The sequence below is a fragment of the Dicentrarchus labrax genome, unplaced genomic scaffold, assembly GCF_905237075.1.
Source record: "Dicentrarchus labrax unplaced genomic scaffold, dlabrax2021, whole genome shotgun sequence".
In the NCBI taxonomy this organism is placed as follows: domain Eukaryota; kingdom Metazoa; phylum Chordata; class Actinopteri; family Moronidae; genus Dicentrarchus; species Dicentrarchus labrax.
The window spans coordinates 12,177,791-12,188,028 of NW_026136716.1; positions in this window are offsets into that span (position 1 = coordinate 12,177,791).

A 10,238-nucleotide genomic window follows, 5' to 3' on the forward strand; every position below is an offset into this window, starting at 1 on the left:
ACATAAAGGATTTTCATTGCATGACTGGATCTTAAGTTATCAGAGAAACAAGCTGAGCTAAAGTTAGCAGCAGCTCAGCTGGCAGGCCCTCTAGGATATCCTTTGTCTGACGAACAGTGTCACAGGTTTAAGATGAAACTGCTTTATTCAGTCTCTTTACAGGTTTTAATCACCAGGTCCGTTTGTTCTGGCAAAGATGAAACCTCTGTGGAAAATACAGGGGTGGTGGTGGTAAACACAAAAACTCCCATGTTTCCACGCTTCTTCACAACATCACCAAACCTCTTTTTTTGTTCTTGTTTTGATGTGAGAGACCCTCTCGCAGCAGAAATTACATATTGTACATTTAAAAGCATCTTTTGTTGTGGGTCGGAACACCGAAACAATGAGATGAAAGATGAGAAAACGGTATGAATTAAACAAACATGAGAGTGAGTGTTAAATAGTGAGCTTTAGAGGTGGATTTTGGCCATTATTTGGCCTGGGTAGTGGTTTCCCCCCTGCTTTCAGTCTTTAAGCTAAGTTAAGCTTGTTTGCAGCCAGTTTTGAAATAATCTGAAATCATGTTTGCCCTTGAACAATCTGGGCCATGAGTATTTTGTGCACAACACTCCCACCCTAATGGGCCACCCAGAGGTGTTAAATCGCCCCAGAACTTGCAAGCCCCCCTGGGTCATCCGGTCCAGCACAGGAGCCCTGCTGGAGATCCTTTTCCTCCGGGAGGCTCTGTCAAAATCTCTGCAACAGATCTGCCAGAGATCCCCTCTCATAGCCAGATGAAAGTCTGCTACCGGTAAGTAGGCCATAAAACCACAGGAAGGAGTTGAAAAAAAAAGGAGAAAGGGCTGCGGTATCCGATGCCAAAATACAACCACCCTCTCCTCCCCTCTTCCCCCCTGCCCCCACACACCCAGTGCATCCTCTCCGTGCAGGGACCCCACCCTCAGCTACAGACAAATGGGTCAGGAAGCCGCTTGACGATGGGGCACCCCTGTGGTCACCACGCTGTGCAGGGAGGGCAGGGTGGTAGTATAGGCAGGAAAACCAGGCGAGATACCCATTGTTAGGTGAGCTGCGGGGTGTCTGCGAGGTGTCACCATAATTACCCTCCATCATCACCCCACCCAGGAGAACTCTGGGCCTTTTCACTGAGCAATTGAATAAAGATGTGCGTGTGTGGGGCGTGTGGATTTACGGAGCCAAAAAGGAAGCCCTCAACAGCTGTTCCTCTCATCGCCTTTAACTGACGAGGGGAAGCAACCTTCCTCTCTTCTTTCTCTCTGCTTCTGTCTCCATCCCTCTTCTTCCTTCATCCAGTCTTCCTCCTCCGTGTCATCTGAGTGGATCAAACCCCGAGATCCTTGACCTGTTATGCAGTCAAGTAAAGGATGTTGTGTGTGTAGTGTAGCTTATTTTCAGGAAGCGTGTACGTGTGTATTGGTGCATGTGTGTTGTCTGTATCCTATATCATCATCATTTCCCCAAGCTACTAGACTCCTGGGCTGCATCAGGAGTAATTACAGCACCATTGATTGTCATGGTGGAGCTATAACTGCATTTCCTGTCACGGTTTTAGGTTTTGAGTTACACCACACAGAAGACCCCTTGAACTGGACCCTTTCAAACTTTAAAGCGCCGTAATTCCCCTGTTTTGCATTTTGTGTCACTTGAGATGATTTCTTGAGTGAATCTAAACTCAATCTGTGCGTGTATGATTCCTTTCCCCTTTCCCCTGGCAGTCGATTATGAATTTGCAGAATATAAAGAGCTCTGCCAGAACAGAAGATCTGTGGGATGTGAGTTATACCTCGTGAAATGCTGAGGCTGCAGACTCAGCTCTACATCACCACCACTCTTTATCTCAGCCCTTAATATGATTGGACACTTGGTACAGTGACAAGCGATTAGTGCATTAGTCTGCTGAGTGACGCTGAATAACAGGTGACTCTTCGTCAGTTTCCCGGTTGTTATGGAAGCGTTTTCCGGTGGTGCCACTTTCTCTGACATCATTTACCGGACTGGGCGCACAGTTCCAGTAGGCCGATGTTAAGAGCTGGGGGCTGGCATAGGGGCTGCTTAGCGGCCCCTGCCAAGAAGTACACGCCAGTGAGGTGGAACACTGTCAACACCTTGGCTGTTTTGAGCTTGCTCAGGAACCATTGCCACAGCAGAGTTGCAGTTAGAGAAACCAAATGTTTACTGCCGCGGTTATCTTTAGGTGCTGCTCGAGGAGTGATTAAGTGATTGTTGACGAACCTCTTGAAGCATTAAGTCATCGGTTATGTGCCAGATCACCGCGGTTGAAACTTAGGCCAGTGCCATTAGGCCACTTACCTACTGCGTTCTTGTTATTGTCAACAAAGATCTCAATCTATGGGAGTTTTCATGGCTCCATTGTTGAGCTGTAGCGCAGATAACCCACACATGGAAGCTATTTCTGCCGATCTCCCTGTATAAGCCTGGTTCCTGTATCTAGATTGTAGCGGGTTGTTGATTTTCAGTGCCACACAGGAGTGCAGAACATTGGTGGGGAACCACATGTTTTGTGAAACAAATGCAGTTAAGCAAATGGCCTGTGTATATACACATCCTCAGTAAGCTGAGTTATTAAAGAATTTCATAAATGGCCTCCGTGCCAACATTTTTTGATTATTGTGTTATTTTTTAAATAATTAGTGTGAAAACCACCAAATCCTCCTCTTGTTTAAGTCCTTCAGAAAATCACCATTTTATGAAATAAAGGAAATAAATAATAAAGTAAAATAGCTTCATAAGATGTAAAAGGGCCATCAGTTGCTTTTGGAAGATAAAAAATATCCCACCACTTGGACTGTCTTTGATTTTTACTTCACTTGCACACAGCCAACCAGTAGTGTCAGAAAGGTTGTGATTCAAGGCACTGACAGTATGCCTCGGGCGTTGAATAGAAAACTGGGCATGAGTTGTGGTTCTCTAAGCTGTGTTCCGGGCTCATGGATCAACATGATGGTTATTTTGAACTCTTTAGGTTACAGAATGCTCATCCACTCGCTGGATAAAAGTACTTTTCGGGGCCATATTTATATTAATCATAAGCAGTGCAAATATGCTTTTTACATTTTTTGGCTTTACCCAAAAGTTTGGAATTTCTTAAAAAAAACACTTCTTCACGTGCCTTTGAAATAGTTTTCTGGCCATTTCCAAGCTCCTAAAAAGACCTGCCAAACTTTTCACTTTTGATAAAGTCTAAAAGTTTTACGGTTTCAAGAGAAGGGGGAACATCTCAGATGTTACACATTTCAGACTTTTTGGAGCGGAAGCCTTTTGATCTCCAGACTTCTGCCATCTACTCCAAGAGCATTGATCAGCTGGAGTGAGCTTTTATCCAAACAGAAGGTTGACCTCTTTTTGGAGACTCAGGGTTTCTGCCTGCTGCTGCTGCTGCTGCTGCTCCTGTGGACTGAGAGCTAAACTGCAGATCAGAGAGCCTTTCAACACCCACAGTGGGAATTGCTGAATTCAGAATGTTCAGTTAAAGTTGGCTCACGTCTGTCTTGACTTCTTCATCTCTATTCAGTTAGGTTCTATTTTTATTCTATTCTTTAAATTTTTTGTCCTATTGTATTGATTAATTAGTATAATCCTTACTCAGTTCTGCTCAATCAGGAAGGAAAGCTTGTGTATGTCATACCCTGAATACGATGTGTGAGAACAACATGTTACCTTGCTTCACTGGCAGAGGAAGTTGTACGTTATACTTCCCTTAAACACACCCTGACTTCCTCCAATATCTCAAGTGTGAATGACTAACTTGTGATGCAGGATGATTGTTGTTCTGGGACACCCAGGCGGGACGGTGAGGCCTGTGAAAAACGTTGCAGATGTGGGGCGTCAGGTGGAGGCCGAGCTGACCTCAATTATTCCCAGCATAACCGTGACCAGTTGTGCAAGGGCAGGCATGGGCGTGTGTCGGCATCCGGGAAGTGGACCTTTACGGAGAGGACGTAAAAGATCTATGGGAGGGAGGTCAGGAAGTCCATCACAATAGCTGAAACTGCTTGCAGGAAATACGGGCACAGCACTGTGACTCAGCAAAATCTGCTCTGGTGATTGAGAAATGCTAGAAAATTCAAATGGGACAGGGGGAGGGTCATTCAGAATTTTAGCCCTTTCAAGATTATGGCAGAGAGTCTATCTTTCATAAGGAAATTGCAGTCCATTTGATAAGCTTATCTTCTTTATAAAGGTACTGCTATTAAGGTACTGCTGCTCAAATGACATTTACTTTGATTTCTATGGCTTCAAAGTAAAACTTGGAGGTCCTCCGAGTTTCAGTCGCAGACTTCAGAGCTCCAGAGCTCCAGAGCTTAGGTGGAGTGAAAGATGATCCATTTGATGTCGGAGATTTGGTTAGTTGAGGAAATTAACCTGCTGGGGAGCTCCCTTGATCTGCTGCTTCTACTTTAGCCTGTAATGAGCCTTGGCAATATGAGAGTTCTGTGTCAGAGAGGGAGACAAGGTCAGGTTGCAGAGATTGATTCACGGTCCCACTTGCATTAACATCACGTGCACGCCTGGGATTGCGAGTCGAACTTGAAAAATTACACCACTCCTTGTATTTGGAGGTATCTGTTAACATGTGGACTCTGGAGAGAGGTATGCGGGCTGGAGATGGTGAGATAGGGAGAGTGATGGAACAGGAAAGAGAAAGTCCAAGAGGAATCAAGAATCTCAGAGGAACCCTGGGAAAGTCTGAGTGCTTATACTCATGAGGGGAGGTGGATCCTTATACATAAGCCCCCTTTGGCTCTGGATGCCAAGGTCACAGCCCCATTCTGTACCTAGCCCTGTTGACGGAGAGCCTGACGGGACTCATGGTCAGCAGGTCAGAAGCCTGTGGGTGACTGACTTTAATGCAGAAGCCACAAAGGCACTTTGGCTTGGGAAAATGTTGCAGCAGTCCAAGTATGCATCCAACTGTGTGAGAGACAGGAAAAGACAGACACAGCAGGAATGCATGCACAGACACAGTTTTGGACTGAGCCTTGATGTAAAGCAAATCAGCCACATCAGCATCCCTTTTTAGCCCAGTCACGGTACACAGATAAATCAATCTTCATCAGTATGGCACAGATGGCAGGAGACTCGCGAAGAGCAGCGAATCACAGATCTGGAGATGATCGTCTGCTCCAGCGGTTTGGTCTGTCTTTGATGAGTTGACAATATGCTTAGTGTCGCTCCAGGGATCGGGCATTGAGTTCATAAAGTCTGGATAAATACAACCCTAACAACAGACATCCTACCATCTATCTATTCATCCATCTGTTAACTTTGATGGTACGGGAAAGCCACTGAACTGGCTACAGCTCAAAAGTTATTATTGAATTTAACACTAAATCTACATTAGTGACAGACATCTACACAAACCTCGAAGTTCTCTGCGGTTTCGTTAGCAGTTATTGTTGCACCATGCTCAATGCATTTTTAAGTTGCACAACTGAAGACGGAGCACAAGAGCTGAACAACTGGTCGGACGGAAAGTGGCTTAGCTGGCCAACTGCCATTGAAGTCAAGCTAAACCAGACCTCCATCTCCATCACCTGGCTGTTTGGATTGGGTTTGCATAGCCGTGGCCTGCAGAAGACCCCCACACGGGTTTTGAGAGTCGGGAGGGAGAGAGGGAGAGCTCTTGCTGAACCGTGAAGGAAAAGCTGAATTGTACTTTCGCACTGGGCTAATTTAAGAGAGCCCTGTTGTTTTAACACCATTCCAAGGCCCTGGACTGTTTTGGGTGGAGGAGAAAAAAAGAGAAGCAGACAGAGAGATTCTTAACCCACTGCCCTTGGGATACCAGTCTGCATTCCTGCTGTTGGCTTGACCACAGCAGGACCCCTGCAGTCGACCGAGTGTGAATTGACTCTCATCGGAGAGGCTCCTGTTGCACTGTGTATGCATTTCACTGTATTTATTTAAGGGTTTAATAGCATTAAAAGTACTCAAAGTATATTTCCACCCAGCTGTGCTTATGCCCATTTTTAATATCTTCATGGAAAGTGGAAATGCCAGACATTTAACAGAAGTATCACAAAAATTTTTATTATTATGTTTGGCGGAGGTGGAAAAGTTGCTGCAGGACCTGCTTCTTCTTCGTTTAATTTCCGGCAGTGTAGACGCAGCATCTGCATTTTGTTGCCACACACCGCTACATCCCTACACCCCCAGAAAGCTCAACAAATAAAGAATAAAAGAGGAGTGTTTTTGTCTACTTCTCCTTTTGTCTGCCCAGACATGGTGTGAGTGGGCTGACAAATTTATTCATAAAAATATACATCTTAAGTTCTCCTGAGGCAGCGAAAAATGCCTCAGAATATCTAGATTTTATGATTTTATTTATTTTAATACATTTTATTATTTTCCTTTGGAAAATTATGCTGCGTGAACTTTTCTGCAAATTTGACCAATCATCGTAGTTTCCTGCACCAAACGTTGAGCCTTTTGTCTCCAAACTCACTTTCTTGTTTCTAGTTGTGTCCAAACTGTTAATTGTTAATAATTTACTTAATGCTAATTATCAAATGTTAGCACACTCATACACATAACTAAATTTCCACTAACATGGCTGTAGATGTAAGTGTTGTTAATATTAAATATTTAAAGTGACAGATGGCCACATAGCTCTAGCCAGCTAACCAACAGCTATGTATATATAGATAGAATTATAGGTAGATGGTGGATCTGGAGGCTCCTGCTGCCTGCTGAGCTCGTCAGTGGGCTAGTGGGTTTTCCCGGAGGAAGGAAGCTAGAAGTGCTCTTAGGCTTCCTGGACCTGCTGGTGATGCTCAGTGTGTGGGAGCAACAGATCTATGGATGCACACATGCATATGCAGAAATTCAGATGCACACACAAACTCGCCACAACGCCATTCTCTTTTCCAGCCTGCTGCCAAATTGTTATTATTTTTCAGATTTTGTTGTTGTGAGCTCCCCAGCCTGTTGGCACACACGTCCCCTTCAACGAAACAAGGACGAGCGGTTTTGTCACATTGTAAAGTCATCAGAAGGTGGGCGAAGCAGCAGGGCTCCTCTGCTGGCTCCCATGTCTGACTTGTTTCCACCGGCTTGTTATGACTCTAACAGTCACATCCTACCCACTCACCCCATGGGAAGAGGTGTAGAAAAGCAGAGAGGGAGAAAAGACGGGAATGAGAGATTTAGAGGGCTAGATAGACTACTGAGGAAGGGGACCAAATACAAATGTGAGATGGTGATAAAAATGGGTCTGGCATGCACTGTGAAGCAGAAGGATCCAATTTTTGCCCTCCAAAGAGTTGATGACAGATGAGAATGACAAATTGGAAACAGAAAGTTTTTCTGTCACTGGAGCTCCATCTTCAAATACAGATTTTGGGCTCGAATGACCCATTTTATCTTAGCAGTTTTGGATGATCTCCCGACCCTCAGAAAAACTGATCTGCGTCATTTAGATTTCTGACTGTCTTAACCTGAAGTCAGATTTCTCTTTGTCTGATACTTGCATTGGACTTAGAGAGGTCAGTGCTTTTCTCAATTGCACCTTTCAGCAGTGAGCACCACTGTGGTTTTCTTCTCATCCTTAACTAACTGAAGCCACCGCTCAGTTCACATCCTCCCATCAGTAACAGCTTTTAAACAATCATTTGCAGTTAACTTCAGACCAAAATCAAAGGGGCCTAAGGTGGCAACACGCTGCTTGAAGAATGAAGTACTCCATCAATTTGCAATAAAATGAAACATCCTTTATTGCAGCATTGTAACAGCCAACACGTTCCCAGCTAATGGCCAGCTATAAAAGATTTTATGCATCTATGTTTTATATTGCCTGTCTGCGTCAAGTGTTGAATGAAACAATTTAGACTTTTGCACGGAACCGAGTGTGGCGCGGCAGCCATGTATAACCATTTATTAGGAGTATAAAACATGTTTTGAGCTCTCATGGTAGTTAATAGTGGTTATTGTGGCAATGCTAACTAGTAAACAGTGTCTCACTGCCGTTAGTTATTTCATCATTTATGGAGGCAACTGCTGAAAGTTCTGTAAGTTAAATGTGTTCAATATTTTTGAATGGCATGAAATGTTGACTCCATTGCTACAGCCTTGACCTGATTAAATAAAAGTTTTATATAATTTATGCTTGAAACTCATTTAACCTCTTCATAGTTTGACATTTTTGGAGACATACAAATTTGTTTTCATTGAGAGTTGGATGAGAAGACCGATACCACTCTTTAGTCTGCGTGGTATGATGCTATAGCCAGTAGCAGGTTTGGAAACAGCTCTGTCAAAAGGCAAAAATAAGCTTACTAATTTCTCTGTACAGAAACAAAAGCTAGTGTTCATGCTGAGATCAGGTAACTGCCTGATTGTTGTAGGTTCATATATACTGCTAAGGTGACTGAGCATGATTGCTAAAATGTTGAACTATTCCTTTAATAAAAAAAAGAACTGAACTTATTATTTATTCTAGAAAAATGGTTACCAGGCAACATGATAATATTTGCTCCTTGATTATGGGAAATTAAGCTTCAGTCAAACTATTACGGTTCAACAAGGATATTCACCTTATTTCCAATGGTAATGCATTGATATCAAGGAAAAATGTGTCCTTAACGTACGGCAGGAGTTGGTTCAGCACAAGGAACCAGGCTATATGGACTCCCAAAAAAGAGAAAAAAAAAAAAAAACCCTGACTCGCCACTGAGCTGATATCCACATGTGGCAGAATGGTGTGATGTTGAGCAGGCAACTGTAAGTCAGTTAATTAGCAAGTCTAAGCATCATAAAACCCCGTCTGGCGGTTGCTTTGTCGTGGCCTTCACACTGGAAACGGCCACATCCTTCACTGAGACGTAATTATGCAACGACAGAATTATGCCTTCAGACATTGGCTGCATCAAACTGGTTTTAAAAGAAATCTCCCGGTCGAGGTCGGGGATAGCGAAATATTAAACGGAATGAAATATCATCCGGCTGCGCTGTTTTGTGACGGGAGTCGAGTTGAACTAAGTTAATAATAAAACTGGATCTACCAGGACTGCAATGACAAACGACATTCAGAGCCCCAGTGAAAATGAGGCCTGTGAAAAACTGCTGAGCCTCCTGACGCAGCATGCCTTGTAAAACATGACTGCAGTAGTAAGGAGTCATCAAAATGTGTTGCTTGATGCTTTGATGGGTTTTCTCAGCTTGACAGAGGATGTTGTGAACGTCCTTGAGTGTAAGAATCTTAATAAACGCCGACATGTCTGCAAGAATTTAATTTAGAAGCCTTTGCTTAATTAAAGTTTGTACAAGAAAAAACACAGTGGAGCTATTTAAGCAATTATAACAGCCCTATTTTGGCATGAAATACATCGAAATAAAACTAGGATTTCTCAGGTGAATCTGTCTTCTACATACAAAGTCAGAACTCTAAGTCGTATTGTGTCTTAATGTGTATGAATCAGGACAAAAAGCCGACTTATAATTGATAAAACTTCACCAAAATGCCTCACTGTGCATTGTTTTTCTGCCCAAAAGCTCTTCTCTCTGTCTCTAGGGGGCAGTATGGTTTCATCCATTCCGCCCGAGCTGCATGAAGGTGTCTACAGAGGCCTGCAGCTGCTCTCACATTACACACTCCGACACTAAGCTTTTTTGCTCTTGCAGACAGATCCTCCGAGAGCAGGGCCCTGCTGTTTATGCCAAAATGCCAGAGTTAAGCAACTAACATCTAGATTACGGTGCACATATTTGAAAATATCCATGAAGCTCGAAAATCCTCAATAAAACTAAACACAGATCTCAGAGAGTGAGTGTTTGGCTCACACAGACGCCATTAATATGATGCTTTTAGTCCTGGAACGTTGAACCACTTGGCCTTCTTTCACTGTTTTTTGATTTCATATTTGTGCCTGCACCCCGGAGCAGATTTTTTAAAAATGGCATGTTTCCCTGCTGGGCCGCTTGGTCTTTTTTACGTCTCTCCACTGCACCCATAGGCAGGTGGACATGGCTGCTGTTGTGTAGCGCCTGTCTAGACGTAGTCAACCACCGGCACAGGACCTCCAACACCAGAAGTTGTGGTGAAACAGAGGCATTTTATTTTGAATCTGGAAATATATTTATGTAACTTATTATCCAACATTCACACAAAGAAGAATGTGTTGTGATGAATAGCAAATTCTATCACTGACAGCCTCAGTTAACCATAATGCAATGCAGCCATAAGACTGCATGAGGGT